At 36.8% G+C, this 20,452-nt stretch overlaps 1 protein-coding gene and 1 pseudogene across 1 annotated transcript in view; both read right to left on the bottom strand.

The window, feature by feature from the left end:
* The window catches only part of NF1 (neurofibromin 1), a 253,568-nt gene that overhangs the window by 210,699 nt on the left and 22,417 nt on the right, over positions 1-20,452 (bottom strand). The window lies entirely within an intron of this gene.
* LOC129144793 (40S ribosomal protein S2-like) lies at positions 6,202-19,007 on the bottom strand (annotated as a pseudogene).

A 20,452-nucleotide genomic window follows, 5' to 3' on the forward strand; every position in this document is an offset into this window, starting at 1 on the left:
TTGTGAGATCCACATGGCAAGGAACTAAGGTTTCCTGCCAACAATTAAGCAAGTAAACTTAGCACATCCTCCCCCCAGTCAAGTTTTCAGATGCCTGCAAATCTAGCCAACAGCTTAACTATAAACTCAAGAAACCCTGAATCAGAGGCACCTAGTTAAGCCACTCTCACATTCCTGACACACAAAAACTGAAATAATGTCTATTGTTTTAAACTGCTAAATTTTGAAGTAATTTATTTTGCAGCAACAGATAACTAAATACATTGCAAGTCAAAGTGCTAGAGGATTAAAGAGCACTAATCACAGTCCCCAAGAGAAGAAAAATAAGACTTTGTCCCCACAGATCCTTGCTGGCTACAGAAAGGATATACAAAAAGGGTAATATCTAAGTTCTAATCAAAAAGCCATTTATAACCCATTGAAGGACCACCACTGGTAAGAAAAAAAAAGTACTCCTTATATCTGAAATCATGTAACACTCCTGGTCTCTAGTTTATCCAAAAATTTTAATAGCCATTTCAAATATATTTTTAAAAAGACTGAGCACATTTTTTTTTTCTTTACTGAGATAACATTGTTTTACAACTTTGTATATGAGCATCCACCATCAAAGCACCCACAGTCCTTTACCATAGATCACTGGGTTCCCTCTCTCCCCATCTTGTAGCCTCAATTCTACAGTCATATTTCAAGAGTTTGTTGTGGTTTAGTTTTGCTGATTCCTTTTTATTTCCCTTGTATTCCACATGAGTGAAATTATCCAGTATTTGTCTTTCCCTTGCTGGCTGACTTCACCTAGCCTGATCTCTCCCAGTTCCGTCCCTATTGCCACAAATGACAAGAGTTCATCTGTTTTGATAGCTGAGTAGTATTCTATTATATATATACAATACACACACACACACACACACACACACGCACCCACCACATCTTAATGCACTGCTCTATTGATGAGCATTTAGGATGTTTCCATAACTTTGCTATAGTAAAGAGTTGCAATAAACTATAGTTAAGAGTGCATATATCACTTCAAATTAGTGATTTTGTATTTTTCAGGTAGATAGCTAGGAACAGAATTGCTGGATCATATGGTATCTATTTTTAATATTTTGAGGAACCGTCATACTGTTTTCCATAGGGGTTGGAACAGTCTACATTCCCACCAGCACTGTGTAAGGGTTCCTTTTCTCTACACCCTAACCATTTGTTGTTTCTGAGTTTTGTTTTTTTGTATATGGGCCATTCTCCCTGGAACAAGGTAATATCTCATTATTGTTTTGATTTGCATTTCCTTGATAAGTGATGCTACACCTATTTTCACGTGTCTGTTGCCCATGTGTATAAGACTAAGCACATTTTATGCGTCAGGAGTGCTGGAGATATGTGAAGAAGTTAAGCATGATCTCTGTCCTAGCAATACATTCTCAAATGCCAAAATTTCTATACCATGAGGTATTTATTTAGTGATAAATGATTTTACGGGTTTATTATACTGTTGATGTAAACCTTTGTCTTTATAAATTAAAAACTAAAGGTCTTCTATGTGATTATCCAATCTGGTAATATCCCTATATATAAATTACAAGCTAACATTTATTGAGCACAAATACCAGGCACTAAAATATTCTATAGCTCATTTAATCTTACATTTATCATTATCCCAATTGATCATTTAATCTCATTTTTTCCCACACTTCTTTCATTCTCCCACCACTTTCCTGACTCATACTTTCCAGAGATGTCACCCCTAAACCCTACAGCAGGTCTCCCATACATGTTCTGTGAGCCTTCCTGGTCTCTCCTACATGGTTCTTAAAACAACCTTAATAACACATGATAAGTTATTTAGTAATTATTGTTCATGCAAGAAAGCAAGTTCCAGGGGAGTAAAGAAGGTAACTTTTTGTAACTTGTTTTATCCCCTGGAATTAAAAGTTTGTACAGATAGTAAATGCTTCCCAAAAATCAAAGTATGAATTACTGTGCTAAAATGATTCACCTATCTTCCTTAATAACCATTGTTATTACCCTAGGCTATCAGATATTCTACAGACAGGTGATTTCAAAGAAAAAAGAATCAACCATTTACTTTATCTGCATTTTACTTGTACTGTAAATTATTTCCACAATAGTCCTAATACTTCCCAATAGAGTAAAAATCTCCCATACCATATATCACCAGCCTCTTCCCTCCACTTAGTCCTAATAATCCTGGAACCTGATATAGACAGATACAGAGAGAGAGACAGAGACAGACAGACAGATCTTCCCATGTAAGAAACTAGGCAGTATTTTCCTTTAAAGACTGCCCAAAGAGAAGAGCTACATTTAGAGGGTTTCCAACAACTGTTTCACCACATACATTAATTTCCAATTAGCTAACATTTAAGAGAAAATATTTACAGTAAGAACAGACAGCCTGGAATCACACAGAATAAGTGATGCCTGTTATTTATATAAGGTAAAAGGAACTGCTGTTAATATGAAGTAAGGGAACCAAGTAAATACACACAAATTAATTTTGATTAAAAAGACAATGCAAAAATTGGAAGAAAATCTTTCATACAAAAAAAGTTAATACTGTTGTACAAGACCTTAGGAGAAATTTTAAAGGATGCTATTTTTGAAACAGCAAGTGAGAATAAAAATAATACAAAACATGCATAAAGTTAAATATAGCAGTGTGTCAAAAGTCCCCAAGACCACCCAGATTTAGAAGAACTAGGACTCACAGTACTTGACATATAGTCACATACATGGTTTTATTGATTTATTAGACCAAAAGGATACGAAGCAAAATCAGTAAAAAGGAAAAGGTACAAGGTCCAGAGAAAAACAGATGCATGTTTCCAAGTGGAGTCACAAAGGACATGCTAAATTCCTCTAGTAATTAATGAGTTGTGAGAACACATGTGAAACACTCTCTACCAGGTAAATTCATAAGAAACTCACTGTTCAGGGATTTTATTGTGGACACCCTCTGCCTAACACCTACCAAAAGTCCAGATACAACCTAGAAAGCAGGTTGTTCAACATAAATCAAGTTTGCACAGCTTAAGCACAATGAGCCATTTTTCTCAATGAATAAGAACCTTTCCAAAAATTCAAGTTCCCAGATACCAATCCAGGGCCAATCTTGCAAGCAAACCTTTCTAAGGATTAACAGTCTCAGTCCTGCTATGTTAACTCTTCACAGATAGCTAAAACAAAACATTAAAAAGCTGAAGAATAAAGCAGAGACGCTTTACAGGAAAAAGAAGGAAAAATACTACGAGACAAAAAACTTTCTTAAATTACATGATCCAATTTTAACATGTGAAAAGGAGGGGGAAATGATATGAACAAGGAAGGAAGAAATTACCAAAGAAATAATACAAGAAGTGTATTACCCATGAGGATCCACATGAGTATCCATTCTGAAAAAGACATATTTAGATGTCCAAGTACATTTTATTAGACTGCAGAACAGCAAGAACAAAGAAACAAAAATTACAAGTAGTTCTAGAAATGAGAAAATTAAAAACAGGCTGTTTACAATATTATAGGAACCAGAATAGCATCAATCTTAGTGATAATTTAGAAGACAATAGAAAAATGCTTTCAAAATTCTACTGAAAATGTATTTGCATTCTAGAACTTATATATGGACAATCTATCAAACAATTAAAAAGCAGAATAAAGATATTCTTAAACACATAAAGTGTCAAAAATTATGTCTTATGTACCTTTTTATTTAGCAAGCTAGTGGAGGATGTGCTGTAAATGAGATCCACAAAACAGGGAAATCAACACAAGAGAAGTAATGGGACTTTCCAAAATGACAATGACAGAAGAACCAAGGCTGACAGATGCACACATAGCCCAGCAGGCAGCCAAACCTAACAAGAGAATGGGAGGAAGTCCTCAGGGAAAACAATCTCAGTAACTAGATGAATGGGCTTGATGCTGTATGAAAAACACTTGAGAGCATGTTAATGATATATAAAGAATTAACAATAGGTATATCAAAAATAAAGCAAATGGAAAAAAAGTGGTAATTACTAACATTAGGAGGTAGAAGTTGTACCAAAAGTGTAATATAAAAAAGGACACAGTAGTACATTATTTGGCTCACCCATGAAACATATTATATAAATTTCGTAACTGTAGTCCCAGAAGGAGAATAAAGATACAATATGGAAAAGGAAGCATCTGAAGAGGTAATGGCTTACCACATGACCTAGCAATCAAAATCCTTGGTATTTATCCAAAAGAGTTAAAAACATATGTTCACACAAAAATATGCAAACAAATGAATGCTTAGAGCAGTTATATTCATAATTGTCAAAACTTGCAAACAACCAAGATTTCCTTCAGCAAGTGAACAGATAAACTGTGGTACATTCAGTCAATGGAATATTAATCAGCGTTAAAAAGAAATGTTATCTTGGGGCATCCCTGGTGGCACAAGGGGTTAAGCCTCAGCACCATCAAGCTATCAGTAGCAACTGCAGCACAAGTTCGATCCCCAGAAGGGATCCTAACCCACATGGGGCAGTAGAACTCTCCTGTCCTACCCACTGCTCCCCTCAGCAGTATATTTCAGTCAGTCTGCCTGTTCTGTGCCCCACTCTGTCTCTGGTGAATCCTCTCACTCCCTACACCTCTGGCCTACACCTCAGCACCTGTGTGCATTAATAAAGAAATCTTTTTAAAAAAATGTTATTGAACCATGAAAACACATGAAGGGAACTTACTTGTATATTACTAAGTGGAAAATTCAAATGGAAATGAATAAAATATATTTCAATATTCACAATCAATATAAATGGGCTAAACCCTACACTTAGATGGAAAAAAAACTTATCAGGCTGGTTATATACCTGTAGCTTGTAAGAGATAAACTAATATAAGGGTACAGAAAGATTGAAGGTTAAAGAATGGAAAAAGAGCTACCGAGCAAACATAAACTAAAAGAAACCTGGAGTTAAGAGGCAAAAAGCTCTAGAAATAAAGAGGATCACTACATAATTATACAAGTTCCAGATCACATGGAAGATATTCTAACCCTCTATGAACTTACACTCATATCAACACTTGACACATCTACAAGAAAAAGTTATAAATTCACTAATATGGTGAAAGGGCTTTTTTAAAAACAGATCTATCAGTAATAAGACCACAGTCAAAAAAAATTAGAATGTAGAAGTTAAACTGATTAATGAATCTGATCAAACTAACATATAAAAATACCCAAGAACTAGGAATCACATTATTTTCAAGAACACATGTAACCTTTATAAAATTGAGGCTGTATTGTTTGTAATAGATCCCAAGATGGTCCCCAATGAGCCTTGACACCTGCTAGCCTTGCCCTGTATAATCCTCTCATTCCCAGTCTGTGACAGCCGGTCTGTATGACCAATGTAATAAGGCAGAAGTGGACTGTTTGTTACTCTCAAGGGTTATGAAAGACTTTGATGTTGGTTTCTCCCCATCACTAACTCTGAAGGCTGCTAGGGACCACCTTCAACCAGTCCTATGGGAACATGTTATTTTCCAGATCTTTTGCAAACATTTAGCAAAGAACTGAGGCACCTGCCATCAAATGTATAAATGAATTAGCTTGGAAGCAAACCCTTCAGCTTCAGTCAAACTTTCAGATGATGGCAGGTACAGCCAAGAGCTTGACTGTTATGTAACCTCATGAAAGACTAAATCAGAAACCTCTAAGTTGCTACTAATTTCCCATATTCAAATTTTATTATAATAAATTTCTCTTGTCCAAAATGACTACATTTGGGGTCACTTGCTATATAGCATTAAATAACTAATACAATGCTCAAAGGCCACTAAGATTGACTTGAAGTTTGAAAATACTGAAACCACACAAATCATATTTGTCAATCACAATACATTAAGAAATGAATAACCAAAGGAAAACTCCTTAAAATCAAGAAACACTGGGCAAAAATAATGGAAAACAGAAAATATCTAGAATTGAAAATAATGAAAAGTTAATTATCAAAACTGGGATACAACTAAAGCAGTACATGATAAATGTACAGCTTTGATTACTTACACTTAAATAAAAAAAAATCAAAATTAGTATGTTTAAATCCAACTTTATTATTTTTTACAGGCTTAATCTACTTTTTGTTTTTTTGGTACAAAAATTATGTGGTTGCCACAGCTGGAGCCTGTGTCCTCTACACAGAGAAACTATTTTGTGGGTCTTCCCTCCTGATAGGGAGATGTGGGGAACACAGTCCTTTTCCAGAGGTCAGGGATGAAGCAGTTCTAGGTTTTACAGTATCGAGGGCGGCCTTGGCAAAGTTGCGTAGGGTGGCACTGCAGCCTCTGGCAGAGGTGCCGCAGTCATTGATTGCAGCCATCATCACCAGTTTCTTGGGCACAAGGGCAGAGATGATGCTAGTGCCCCTGGGAGCAGGGATGAGGGCAACCAGCACAGAGCTCCAACAGCCAGTCACACTGTAAGGGGGAATACTTAATACCCAGACCAATGTGTCCATTGTAATCCCTCATGGCAACAAATGCCTGGAACCTGGTCCTGGTCCTGCTTTTGCACAAGCACAATCTTCAAAACTTTGCCCTCGAGGGATAGTCCCCAGAAAAAAGTCAACAATCTCATACCTTGATGGGCAAGGGAAAGTGATAGCTCTCCTCCAGCACCTTACTCTTCATGTCCTTGCCAGGCAGCCCAGGTTGGTGATGGGCTCCACTCCTCGTCCTGGGTCTTGCCTCAACAATCAACAGGGCCTCGTCCAGCCTGGACCATGGCCCAAGGGTCCACTGCCCAAGAGTCCACTGCCAAAGCCTCTGCCTCTGCACAGCTTCCACCATGGCTTCACCTTCCAGGGCTCCCAGAGTCCCTTGGTCTTTTGGGCCCTCTTGCAACACCACCACTGTCTAACATTTAACGTGTTCACAGAAAAGCAGCTAAATCTAAGTTTATGTCATAAAACAATCTCACAACATTAGGATGGCTACTATTGAGGAAAAAAAAAAAACAAGCACCCATAAAATAACAAGTGTTGGCAAGGATACAGAGAAAACAGAGTTCCTGTGCACTATTTAAGAATATGGTAAAACAGTACATCTGCTATAGAAAACAAGGTGAGGTGCTTCCTCAAAAAAATTAAAAATAGAATTAACATATAATCAAGTAATTCCATTCATGGATATATAACTAAAAGAACTGAAAGCAGAGTCTCAAAGAGATAACTGCCCACTATCTTTTATACTAGCATTATTCACAACAGCCAAAAGGTAGAAGAAACACTACTGTCCACAAACAAGAATGAACAAAGTGTTACTTATTTTGTCTTATAGAGTAAGAAATTCTGATATATGTTACAATATGGATGAACTCTGAGAACATTAACTTACTAGAAGAGCCAATAATAACCAAATGACTCCACTTTTGAGGTACCCAGAATAGTCAAATTCAGAGAGATAGAAAACAGAATGGTGGTTGCTGGGAGCTGAGAGAGGGAGGAAGTGAGAAGTGATTGTTTAATGAGATTCAGTTTTGCAAGGTAAAGAGTTGTGAACACAATGTGAATGTACGTAATACTACTGAAGTATACACTTAAGAATGGCTGATGGCAAATGTCATGTCACATATATTTTACAATTAAAAATTAAATTAAAATTAAATTTAAAAAACAGCAGAATAAACACAAGAAAGGAAAATGGTAAGAGCAAAATTATTAAAACAAGTCAATGAAATTAACAAAAAACTTTACCTTTAAAAATACAAATGAAATACACACACAAAAAAAATCAATCAAGAAAAAAGTAAACATTAGGAATGAAAAATAGAACATAACTTCAGTTCCCACAGAGATTAAACAGACCATAAAAAGGTATCATGAACTTGAGTTCAAATGGACGTTCAAGTAATTCTTTTTTTTTTCCCCCAGAAAATACAATTTATCAAACTGATTTAAGGAAAAAAGCAAGTTTGACAATTCAAAGAACAAAATCAGGGGTTTAAAATTTTCCCTGAGAGGGAATTACTAAACCCAGATGGTTTTGTTAGAGACTCTGCCAAACATTGAATCAACATATAATTCCAAAACTATATAAACATGCAGAGAATATAAAAAGATAACTTCTACTTCTCCAGTTGATTGCTCTACAGCTAGACTAACCTTGATATGGAAACAAGGGCTATATAAGAAAGGAAAATTACATGTCAATCTTACTGATAAAATAGATGCAAACATCCTAAACAAAACATCAGGAAATTTAATCCAGCAACTTTCTCCAAAATGACACATTTTAATCAAGAACTGTCTCCAAAATGCAAGGTTAGTTATTAGAAGTCAAAAAATAGGGCCTCCCCAGTGGCGCAGTGGTTGAGTGCTGGGCTGCAAGCTGCCTGCAGCCTCTGCAGGGCTGGTTCGATCCCTGGCCTCAGGCAAGGGTCCCACATGGCACGCAGACATCTCCTGCAACGCCTGCTGCTCCCCTCAGCAGTGTGTTTCGTCGGTCTGCCTGTTCTGTTCCCCGCTCTGGTGAATTCTCTCACCCTCCCGTGCTTCTGACTCTACCCAGTGCTTGTATAAATAAATAAATAAATAAGTCTTTAATAAAAAAAAAAGTCAAAAAATAATAATAAAACAATGACAAATAGTATAAACAAACTAAAGTACAAAAAATTACATAATCACCTCAATAGAGGCTGAGTAAGCATTTGATGATAACATTCATTCAAGAATTTTTTAATTCAGCAACCTGGAAGAGAACGTTAATTTAATAAGAGCATTTGTTTAAAAAAAAAAAAAAACCACAAACCTGAGAACACTATATCAAATAATGAAATAATCTGAACTGAAAAATACTAACTAAAAAAAGATAACTGTACTCCCATATTCATAACATTATTTACAATAATTTATGATAGCCAAGGCTTGGAAACAACCTTAGTGTCCACTGAGGAATGAAGAAGCTGTGGTATGTGTGTGTACACACACAGACACACACACACACAAAAAGAAGTATTCAGCCATTTAAAATGAGGAAATCCCATCATTTCTGAGAACATGAATGAATCTTGAAGGCATTATGCCAAGTGAAATAAATCAGACAGAAAAAGAAAGATTGTATTATCTCATTTACATGTGAAATCTAAATAATGAAAACAAACTCATAAAAAAAGAGATCAGACTTGTGTTTTCCAGGGATAGATAATAGGGACTGGGGGAATTAGAAGAAGGTAGGCAAGGGGTACAAACTTTCATTCCAGTTACAATATAAAAAAAATACTAGGGATGTAATGTGTAACATGATTACAGCTTACAATGTAATATGACAGATAGGAAAATTGCTGAGAGAAAAATCCTAAGAGTTTTCATCACAAGGAAAACTTTTCCCCCCTTTTCTTCTTTTTATTGTGTCTATATGAAATGGATGTTAGCTGAATCTACTGCGGCAACCATTTAACAATATTTATAAATCAAACCTTCATGCTATACACCTTAAACAGTAATGTATTATCAAATGTTTCTCAGTAAAAATGGGGAGGGGAGAAAGCATTCCTTTTAAAAAATAACAGGACATAGATACACAGTACCACCACTCCTATTTCACTTTGAAAAACCTCAATGGGTTCATAGAGAGAAAGAAAAAAGTTACAAAGACTGAAAATGAAGAACCAAACTTTCAAATATTTACAGATGATTCATGGTCTACAGAGAAAATCCCTAAGAATCTAAAAGTAAAACAAAAGATAGTTGCTCGATACAAAAGCAAAATACTAAAGCTAGCTTCATTTCTATACAAAACCAGAAAAAGCAATTTTTTTAAAAATACCATGTATAAAGACCAAGAAAAAAATTCTATGATGAATTCTGACATCTGATGTGCAAGATCTTCATATAAGGAGAAAATCATAAAATGCAATTTTCAAAAGATAAATTATATCTTTTATATCTTCCTATACATAGGAAGCACCACTACCATAATGACATCAATTCTCTTCAACTTGGTCCCAAGATTCAAAGCAATACCATTCAAAAGCCCAGCACCATTCTTCTCCCCCCCCCCAATTTTATTATTTTGCCAGCTGTTTCCATAACTGTATAGTTTTAGGAGTACAACTTCATACTCCATAAGTACACATGCTTCATTCATCCTTCACAAAATTCTAGTACCAATAAACTATCTTTCCCGCCCCCCCTCCTTCCTCTTTTATCCCCTCTGGTAACCAGTATATTTTTCACAGTCTAAGAATTATTTTTTCTGTGTTGTAGTTTTTCTTTTTTGGTTATTGGTATCTGCAAATGAGTGAAACCATCTGGTAACTGTCTTTCACTTTCTTTTTCTTTTTCAATTGAGATAATACTGGTTTACAACACTGTGTATGGTTCAGAGATAGAGGTTCACCCATCTTCAGTTTGTTATTACACCATACCCACCACCAAGTCATCCACCATAGTCCACTGGGCGCCCCCTCCCTTTGCCACCCCACCCTCTGGTAGATTCAATTTTATAGTCAGGTTTCTAGGGTTTGCTTTTTGTCTGACCCTTTGTTCCTCTATATACCACATGAGTGAAATCATCCAGTTTGTTCTTCTGGCCTATTTGCTTAGCATAATCCCTTCCAGTTCCATCCATGTTGCTGCAAAAGGCAATGGTTTATCTTTTATCACTGAGTAGTATTCATATATACCACATTGTCTTAATCCACTCATCTGTTATAAATTGTTTCCATAGCTATTGTAAATAAGGCTGCATAAACACTTTGGATTTGTGTTTTCGCATTCTTTGGGCACACACCTAGGAATAGAATTGTCATATTAGAGCTACTTTTAATGTTCTGAGAAATCTCCATACTGTTTTCTATAAAGGCTGGACAAGAATACATTCCCACCAACAGTGTAGAGAGTTCTTACACTTCTTCTCAACATCCTTGCTAATAATACTTCTTGTTAGTGGTGTTTCTGATACAGGCCATGCTCACACTGTTTCTTATTGTGGTCAATTTGCATTTTTCTTATTATTGATGATGAGCATTTTTTCGTGTGCCTGTTACTCATTTGTAGTCTTTTGGAGAAGTGTCTGTTTAGCTCTTTTTTTTTTTTTAAAGATTTATTTATTTATATAAGCACTGGGTATAGTCAGAAGCGTGGGAGGGTGAGAGAATTCGCCAGAGCCAGAGCAGGGAACAGAACAGGCAGACTGGCAAAGTACACTGTTGAGGGGAGCAGCAGGTGGCAAGAGAGGTCTGTGCACCATGTGAGACCCTCACAAACGGGCGGGGATAGAACCGGAGCTGAAAGGCTGCGGGCAGCTTCGCAGCCCAGCACTCAACCACTGCGTCACCAGGGGAGGCCCCTGTTTAGCTCTTGTGTCCACTTTCTGATTGCGTTTTTTGTTTTTTCTATCTGTGGAGTTGTATGAATTTTTTGTATATCTTAGACATTATGCCCTTATCAGATCTACAATGGGCAAATATTTTTTCCATTCAGTAGGGTATCTTTTTATTTTAATGATAGCTTCTTTCACTGTACAGAAAGCCTTTTATTTTGATGCAGTGTCATTTGTTTATTCTTTGTTTTTGTTTTAGCTGTTGGGAGGCAATTAAACTAAGAATTCTATGAAGCCAATGTCATAAAATGTTTTGCCTATATTTTCTTCTATACATTATTGTTTCAGGTCTTAATCCAAGTCTTATCCATTTTGAATTAATTTCTGTGGATGGTGTGAGACAGTAGGCCAGTTTCATTCTTTCTTACGTGTCTGTCCAGTTTTCCCAATACCATTTATTAAAGAGACTTTCCTTTCTCCAATGGATACTCTTGGCTCCTTTGTCACTGATTAACTGTCCATATAAATGTGGGTCTATTTTTCAGCTCTAATTTCTACTCCACTGGTCTGTGTTTTTATTTCAATACCATATTGTTTTGATTACTATAGCTTTATACTATAGTTTGAAGTCTAAAATTGTGGTTCCTCCATTCTTCCTCTTTTTTTGCTTTGGCTATTTGTAATCTTGTGTAGTTCACATAAATTTCAGTAATGTTTGGGGGGCCTCCCTGGTGGCTCAAGGGTTTAAGTCTCAGCACTACTGAAGCTATCTGCAGCCACTGTGGTACAAGTTCAATACCCGGCCACGGAGCTACCCACATGGCACAGCAGACTTCTCCTGTCTTGCCCCCTGCTCCCCTTAGCAGTGTATTTCAGTCAGTCTGACTGTTCTGTTCCCCACTCTGTCTCTGGTGAATCCTTTTACACCCCTGCCCCTGCCCACACCTCTGGGCCTATACCCCAGCTCTTGTAAGCATAAATAAATAAATCCTTAAAAAAAATTTCTCATATTTGTTCTATTCAGGGATTGTACTAAATTTGTGTATCACTTTGGGTAAGATGGCCATTTTAACATGCTAATACTTCCAATCCACGAGAAAGGAATATATTTCCATATCTTTGTGTCTTCTATTACTTTCAATAATGTCTTCTAGTCCTCATTGTATAGGTCCTTTTCTTCTTTTAAGTTTATTCCTAGATATTTAATACTTTTTGATCCAGTTGTAAATGGGGTAATTTTCTTGATTTCTTTCTCCCCTAGTTCATTGTTTGCATGTAAGAATGCAACTGATTTTTGTAAATTGATTTTGTAACCCACAACTTTACTGTATTGACTTACTGCTTCTAATAGTTTTTTAGTAGAGTCTTTAGGAGTTTTTCATCTTTTGACTTACTTCATTTAGCATTATCACCTGAAGATACATTCATTTTGTGCCAATGGGCACTATTTCATCTTTTTAATAGCTGTGCAGTATTCCATTGAGTATATATTCCACGATTTCTTTTTTTTTTTTTTTAAGATTTATTTATTTATTTATACAAGCACTGGGTACAGTCAGAAGCGAGGGAGGGTGAAAGAATTCACCAGAGCCAGAGCAGGGAGCAGAACAGGCAGAAGGACCGAAGTACACTGCTGAGGGGAACAGTGGGCGCACCAGGAGAGGTCTGTGTGCCATGTGGGACCCTCGTGCAGGAAGCCGGGATAGAACCAATGCTGCAGAGGCTGTGGGCAGCTTCGCAGCCCAGTACTCCACCGCTGTGCCACTGGTGAGGCCCTATTCCACGATTTCTTAATCCTTAAAACTGATGGGCATTTAGGCTGGTTCCATGACTTATCTACGGTAAATAATGCTCTTTTGGAAATAATGTTGTTATGAACAAAAGCAATGCATAATCTTGTATATTAGTATTTTCATATTCTTTGGGTAAATACCTAGAAGTGGTACTGTCAGCCATATGGTATTTCTATTTTTATTGTTTTGAGGAATGTCCAAACCATTCCTCATAGAGACTACACCAAGTTACAATGGATGAGTATTACTTTTGCTTCACATTCACACCAACATTTGTTGTTTCCAGTGCTTTTGCTTTAGGCCATTTTCACAGGGATGAGGTGATATCTCACTGTGGTTTTGATTTGTACTTTCCTTTTATCAAATGAAGCTAAGCATTTCTTCAGATGCCCATAAGGCTATCATGGCAAACATATCTATTTTTGTCTTATCCCATTTTTAATTTTTATTTTTATTGTAGTTCACCACCATTTTTCATGAAAAGCAATAGGCTGATTCTAAAACCAATATGGAAAAGCACTATGACTTCTCTTGAAGAAGAGTATAGGGGATCTGCCATACTCAATATTAAGACTTGCTAAAAACTATAGTAATTAAGACAAATAATTAAATGGGTAATGGGGGCCAAGAGAGCAGGCAGAACAGAGAACTAAACCCCAAGACTATATATATAAGGAGACTCAATTTAAACTGAACAAGCACTGCAAATCACAGAGAGGGAAAAGGACTACTTAAAAAATAGGCCAGAACAATCTGTTATTTGTTATCAGATGGAAAAAAATAAAGTGATTTCTTACAGAAAACTAAGCCCAGGTAAATTAGACCTCAGTGTAAAAGTGAAAATTAAACACATGTACACACACAGACACACACACCCCTTAAATTATGAAAGTGAAAAATTAATTTCTGGTGAAAGTAAAACCCAAAAGTAATATATGAAGCTACTTGTCACTATCTTGCAAGCTGATACATTCAATCTTCCAGCTCTTGGTTATTATGTCATCAACTCAGCATCTGACAAAACATTAAAAACTGGTTATCAGTGTAAAATCTCTCCATAATTTTAGTGTAAAATCTCTCCATAATTTTTTGCTCACATTCAATACAAATATCCAAAGATATTAAACACAGCCAAACATTTGCTGCTACTCCTGATAACCAATAATCACAAGCTGTAATTCTGAAATTTAATAGAATTTTTTTTTTTTTCAAATCTAGCTATAGAAGTTTATCTGCACTAAATTCAAAGTATCCATTACTGACCTGGACAAATATTTTGGTGCAATATATTACATATAGCTTTGTAGTATAATTTTATTTTTATTTTTAAACTATGATTATTTTCACTATAAGTGTTGATTCAGAAATTTCAAACAATTTTTTTTTTTAAATAACCAAATACTCAAGCTTCACCAGTTTAATGTTAAAGGGAGATACTATTCTTACCATAAGCAAACTGATACTGATACTGTGAGATAAATGCTTCTTTGAAGTCTCAGGCTTTATCTTCAAAAGAGATGCAAATTTTGGATTCTATTCCATAATAAAGCTTATTTAATTTTTAAAATATTATTTAAGTAAAATCTTGTTCCAATAATACTGGCCAAAGTATGCTGAAGTACTGTAGCTTGCCTCACTACTACAGACAGGTTATACATCCCTAAGCTTGAGAAACATTATATACAATTTATGTAGAGTTTACAAGTATTGAAGCCAGATTAATTCTTACAACTGAAACCCACAGGAGAAAGAAGGGGAAGCACTCTTCAAAATTCACCATTAAAATAAAATACAGTAAGTTGGTTAAAAAAAAAGTTTTGAAAGTAAATAAAACTTTTAAAATAATTTGGGCAATTGCTACTGATGAATTTTGATTATGGACTATGCATTAAAGAGAATGGTACTGATATCAATGTTAATTTCCTGATTTCAGTAATTGTATTGCAGTTACATAAAAGAGATCTTTGCTTATTCTTAGGACACATTGAAGAATTTAGGAGTAAAAGAATGTGGTGTCTCCAACTTAACTATCAAATGCTGCCTCCTCCTCCATGTGTATCTCTCTCTCTCTCTCTCTCTCACACACACACACGCACACACAAACACAGGGGAAAAGGATTAAAAATAAAATGGATTAAAATATAAACAATTGGTAAATCTGGAGAAAAGATATATAGGATTTTTTTCATACTATTATTGCAACTTTTCTGTAAATTTTAAAAGATTCACAATTTTACAAGCACACAAGTAGTATCAGCAGTTCCAGATCTCAAGAGTAGTGTTGACCTACCCAATCTGCCACCAGCTCATCATTTTAGGTAATATTTACATTATGTTCAATTGTGAAAATTATTTTCCTAATGCAATTCTTTAAAAGGTCATTGCCAAATTTTTGAATCATTTCTTCTTCTAGTTATGTGAAAAAATAATGCAGTTGGTGTTAAAAATAAAAATGGAAGTTCAAATAGAGAAGCCAAACAGGCACAGCTGAAGTTTATGATGTTAACCTCTGGAATTCAACATTTTAAGAATCAATTAACAAAACATTCTAGCAAAATTCACACTGTAAATTTTAACAATAAGTTAAAAACTGAAGAAGAAAAATCTGCACATTGAAGATTTCAATCCATGTCTCCTTCCAGAGGCTGAGAAAAGTTTTTAAATGGCAAAGATTCTGTGTGTTAGTTCATGACATTTAAAATTATCTAAACTCATCTCAGGGAAGGAAGAAGCTTTCCAAACAATTCAAGTACCTGCCACTGTGCTTAGTTTACAACTTACTTAGTTCAAGCAGAAGCCTGAGCCATTTAGTCATGTACTAATGACCATTTGTCATTATCAGGCTGAATGAAAATTTCGTTCACAAAAAATGAAAGATACATATCAAAATAAACTCAGAATCATTATGAAGAGATAAACAGAAATTTAGCTTCCAGGTTTAAATCCTACTGATGTCCTAGTGAGACCACCCACTAGAGAACTTCTGCAATTTCCTCCCCATGTCAAAATTATTTCATTATAATTCTGATCATAGTCAATCAGAAAAAAAAATCAATTGATATTACAAAATATATTTTATATAATATATTAACCTTCAATTTATCTGAAAACTAATGTGCAAATGAAATCATAGGGGTGGAAATGTTCTTTTGGTCCATAAGTAGACAATAACTTAAGAATATAAAGCAGGGCCTCCCAGGTGGCGCAGCGGTTGAGCGCTGGGTTGCGAAGCTGCCCGCGGCCTCTGCGGCGCCGGTTCGATCCCCAGCTGCTCCCCGGCCACCGGAGGAGGGTCCCACATGGCGCGCAGACCTCTCCTGCCGCCCGCTGCTCCCCTCAGCAGTGTACCTCAGTCCTTCTGCCTGCTCTGCTCCCCGCTCTGGCTCTGGTGAATTCTCTCACCCTCCCGCGCTTCTGACTGTACCCAGTGCATGTATAAACAAAACAAACAAACAAATAAATAAATAAAACATGCCTCTACTTAAAAAAAAAAAAAAATATAAAGCAGCTAAAATTAGATATTTGAGCCAACAGCCCCCTTTCACGCAAATTTAAAAAGGAACTCATTACGCAGCAACAGAAATGCATGAATGGTCTTGTGGACCTTGGAATTCACTGGTCTTACCACATACTATATACAACCCAGAAGCAGCTGGTCTAATAAAATAATAGATAGCCAGATGAAGACTGTATCAATGCTACTTGGGAAACCAAATCCTCAATTACATACTTTGAATCAACAACCAGTATACAATGCTGTTTTCCTCATAGCCAGAATACATGTGTCTGAGACTCAAGGTGTGAAAGTAAATGTGGTTTCTCCTAACTATTATCCCTAAAAGCCCCATTAGCAGAATTTTTGCTTCCAGTACCTACAACTTTGATATCTGCTGGCTTTGAGAATCGCTGGTTCCCAAAGAAAGATTCCTTTCTCCATATTTCACTGAAATGGAAGCTAAAACTACTTCACGATCACGTGGACTCTATTAAGTCAAGACTCCTCGGGGCCTCCCCGGTGGCGCAGCAGTTGGGCGCTGGGTTGCAAAGCTGCCTGCATGCAGCCTCTGCAGCGCCAGTTCAATCCCCGGCCGACCTCGCAAGGGTCCCACATGGCAGACCTCTCCTACCATGCCTGCTACTCCCCTCAGCAGTGTATTTCACCAGTCTGCCTGTTCTGCTCTTCACTCTGGCTCTGGTGAATTCTCTCACCCTCCAGTGCTTCTGACTGTACCCAGTGCTTGTATAAATAAATAAATCTTTAAAAAAAAAAAAAAAAAGACTTCTCAACCTCAGCACTAACTGACATTTTTGGATAAGTGACAATTCTTTGCTGGAACTGTCCTGTACCCTTTAAGAGGATTAACAGCATCCATAACCTCTATCCACTAGATACCAACAGCATCACCCTCCAACGTCACATGTATTAACAATACCTCTAGGCATTACCAAATGTCCCCTGGGAAGCAAACCTACCCCAGCAGAAAACCATCACACTAAATCAACAGAAATCAACAGGCAAAAAAGGGGATCAATCTATTAGCTGGTGTAATTCATCCAGATTCCCTGGGAAATATTGAACACATGAAACATGAACACATGAAACAGACAGGGAGGACTATGTCTAGAGCCCCAAGGAGTCAGTAAAATAGCTCTCATATACATATATAGTAAAAGTTAATGGAAAATACATACACACATATATATATACACACATACAAGGACCACTGAAGACTCATTTTCTTCACTAATGAAGATTTGGGTTACCCCACCACCTAAGGTAGTGAATGAAGGCAAAGGAAACATGGAATGGGTAAAGAAAGTAATAGAAAGACTAACTGCAATCTTTCAAATAGTGAAGAGAAACAAGATCTGTAAGAGTTATACATATTTTCTTCTTTGTTTACTATAAAGAATTTTCTATGAGTTATAAACCAATTTCTTCTCTCTTCTTAAAATATACAAAGTTTACTAGTAATGGTTAACTTTACAACTTAGTCTTTGAGTAGCAGGATATTCAGATGGGACTATGATTTTGAAGCATAATTAACACAGCCTAAAAATGGACAGTGTGAATATCACACAGAGATGGATTAAAATGAATATTAGAACTTCGTTCTTCATTTTAGAAAGACGGTAAAGACATCATTTTTACAAAGGATTCCATCTTAAATAAAAGGATACAGTGCTGGTCTTTCATACACAAGACCAAATATCTGTATTAAGGGTACAGATGGCTGCTGAGTAGCAAAGGTGTAGACTGTGCCCATTGCTAAGTTGTCTCTCATCTTCACACCTATCATTGTATACTTTCTTTTCTGAAGGTGAGGCTACTGTGCAAACTACATTTCTCCTTTGCCAGACAGATTCCTTATTAAGGCTCTTCCAAGGGGACACTAAAAAGATACCATGAGTTTAGAGGACAAATGACTTGATTCTTCCTATTTGCTTCTAGCAGCATCACTCCAGCTGAATTTTACTTTACAATCTAGTAACAGAAAGATTCCTTATATTTATTCTAGTTTCTAGAGATCAGGTAGAGAGCTAGACTGTCAAATATGTTCAACTGACTTCTGTGACATCAAAATTGTCCTAAAACAAAAGCAAAAAATATCCCATGACCTCACTAAAAACAAACAAGATCAATAAACAAAATTCAATGTATGTGTGTGTGTGTGTATGTGTGTGTAAAAAGAGAGAGAGAGAATATATTAACAGCAACCAGAAATGGAAATTTAAAAAGAAACCTTTAAAATGACAATCCTTCCGGCCTCCCTGGTGGCACAAGGGGTTAAGACACAGCACGATGAAGCTACCCACAGCCACTGCAGCACCAGTTGGATCCCCCGCCAGGAAAATAACCCACATGGTGCAGACTTTTTTTTTTTTTAAAGATACACTTTTTTTTTAAGATTTATTTATTTATTTATTTATTCATACAAGCACTGGGTACAGTCAGAAGCGCGGGAGGGTGAGAGAATTCACCAGAGTCAGAGCAGGATGCAGAACAGGCAGAAGGACCGAGTACACTGCTGAGGGGAGCAGCGGGCGGCAGGAGAGGTCTGCGCGCCATGTGGGACCCTCCTCTGGTGGCCGGGGAGCAGCCGGGGATCGAACCGGCACTGCAGAGGCTGCGGGCAGCTTCGCAAACCCGCACTCAACCGCTGCGCCACCGGGGAAGCCCCTTGGTGCAGACTTCTCCTATCTCACCTGCTGCTTGCCTCAGCAGTGTATTTCAGTCGATCAGCCTGTTCTGTTCCCCACTCTGTCTCTGGTGAATCCTTTCACCCTCTGCACCTCTGGCCTGTACCCCTGTTCTTATATGCATAAATAAATAAATCTTTTAAAAATAAATAAATAAATAAAATGGCAATACTTCTAAATCTGACCTGAATAGGTTAAACACAATCCCCAGCAAAAAGAATAGAAATTGTGGGTTGAGCGCCATGCTGTGAAGCTGTCTGCAGCCTCTGCAGCACATGTTAGATTCCCAGCCGGCCAGGGAGAAACCCACATGGTGCGGCAGACCTCTCCTGTCATGTCCGCTGCTTCCCTCAGCAGTGTCTTCGGTCCGTCTGCCTCTGACAAATTCGCTCACCCTCCCACATTTCTGACTGTACCCCAGTTCTTGTATAAATAAATAAATCTTAAAAAAAAAAAAAAGAAATTGACAAACTAATCATAAAATGTATATGGACATGCAAAGGATTTATACTAGAGCATTTTTGAGAAATCATACCTGACTTCAGATTTTTCTATAAAGCTAGAGTAGTGAGTAGTCAAGACTGTGTGGAGTGGGGCCTTCTGGGTGACACGGGGTGAAAAGCCTCAGGGCTATCAAGCTATTGCCAGCTATTGCAGTCTGAGTTCGATTCCTGGCCAGGGAGCTAATCAACATGACACAGCAGACCTCTCCTGTGTTGCCTGCTGCTCCGCTTAGCAGTGTATTTTAGTAGATCCATCTGTTCTGCTCCCCACTCTGTCTCTGGTGAATCCTCTCACCCAATGCACCTCTGGCCTACACCCCAGTTCTGGTAAGCATAAATAAATAAAATGAATCTTTTAAAAAAAAAAAGAAAAGATATGGAGTAGAAAAACAGGAATACAGAATCATACCAAATACAAAAATTTAACTAAAATTGAGTCACAGGCCTAAGTGTAAAACCTAAAATAATAAAATTTTTACGAGAAAAATCTTTGTGATCTTGCATTAGTCAAGGGTCTCTGATATACCATCAATAACATCTTTTTTGTTAGAAAAACTGATAAATTGGACTTTAACAAAACTAAAAATTTTTTGAAAGACACTGAGAAGCAAAACAATTTAAGAAGGCACAAATAGAAAA

This window comes from Talpa occidentalis, unplaced genomic scaffold (assembly GCF_014898055.3).
Source record: "Talpa occidentalis isolate TD23 unplaced genomic scaffold, MPIMG_talOcc4v2.1 talOcc4.7, whole genome shotgun sequence".
NCBI lineage: Eukaryota > Metazoa > Chordata > Mammalia > Eulipotyphla > Talpidae > Talpa > Talpa occidentalis.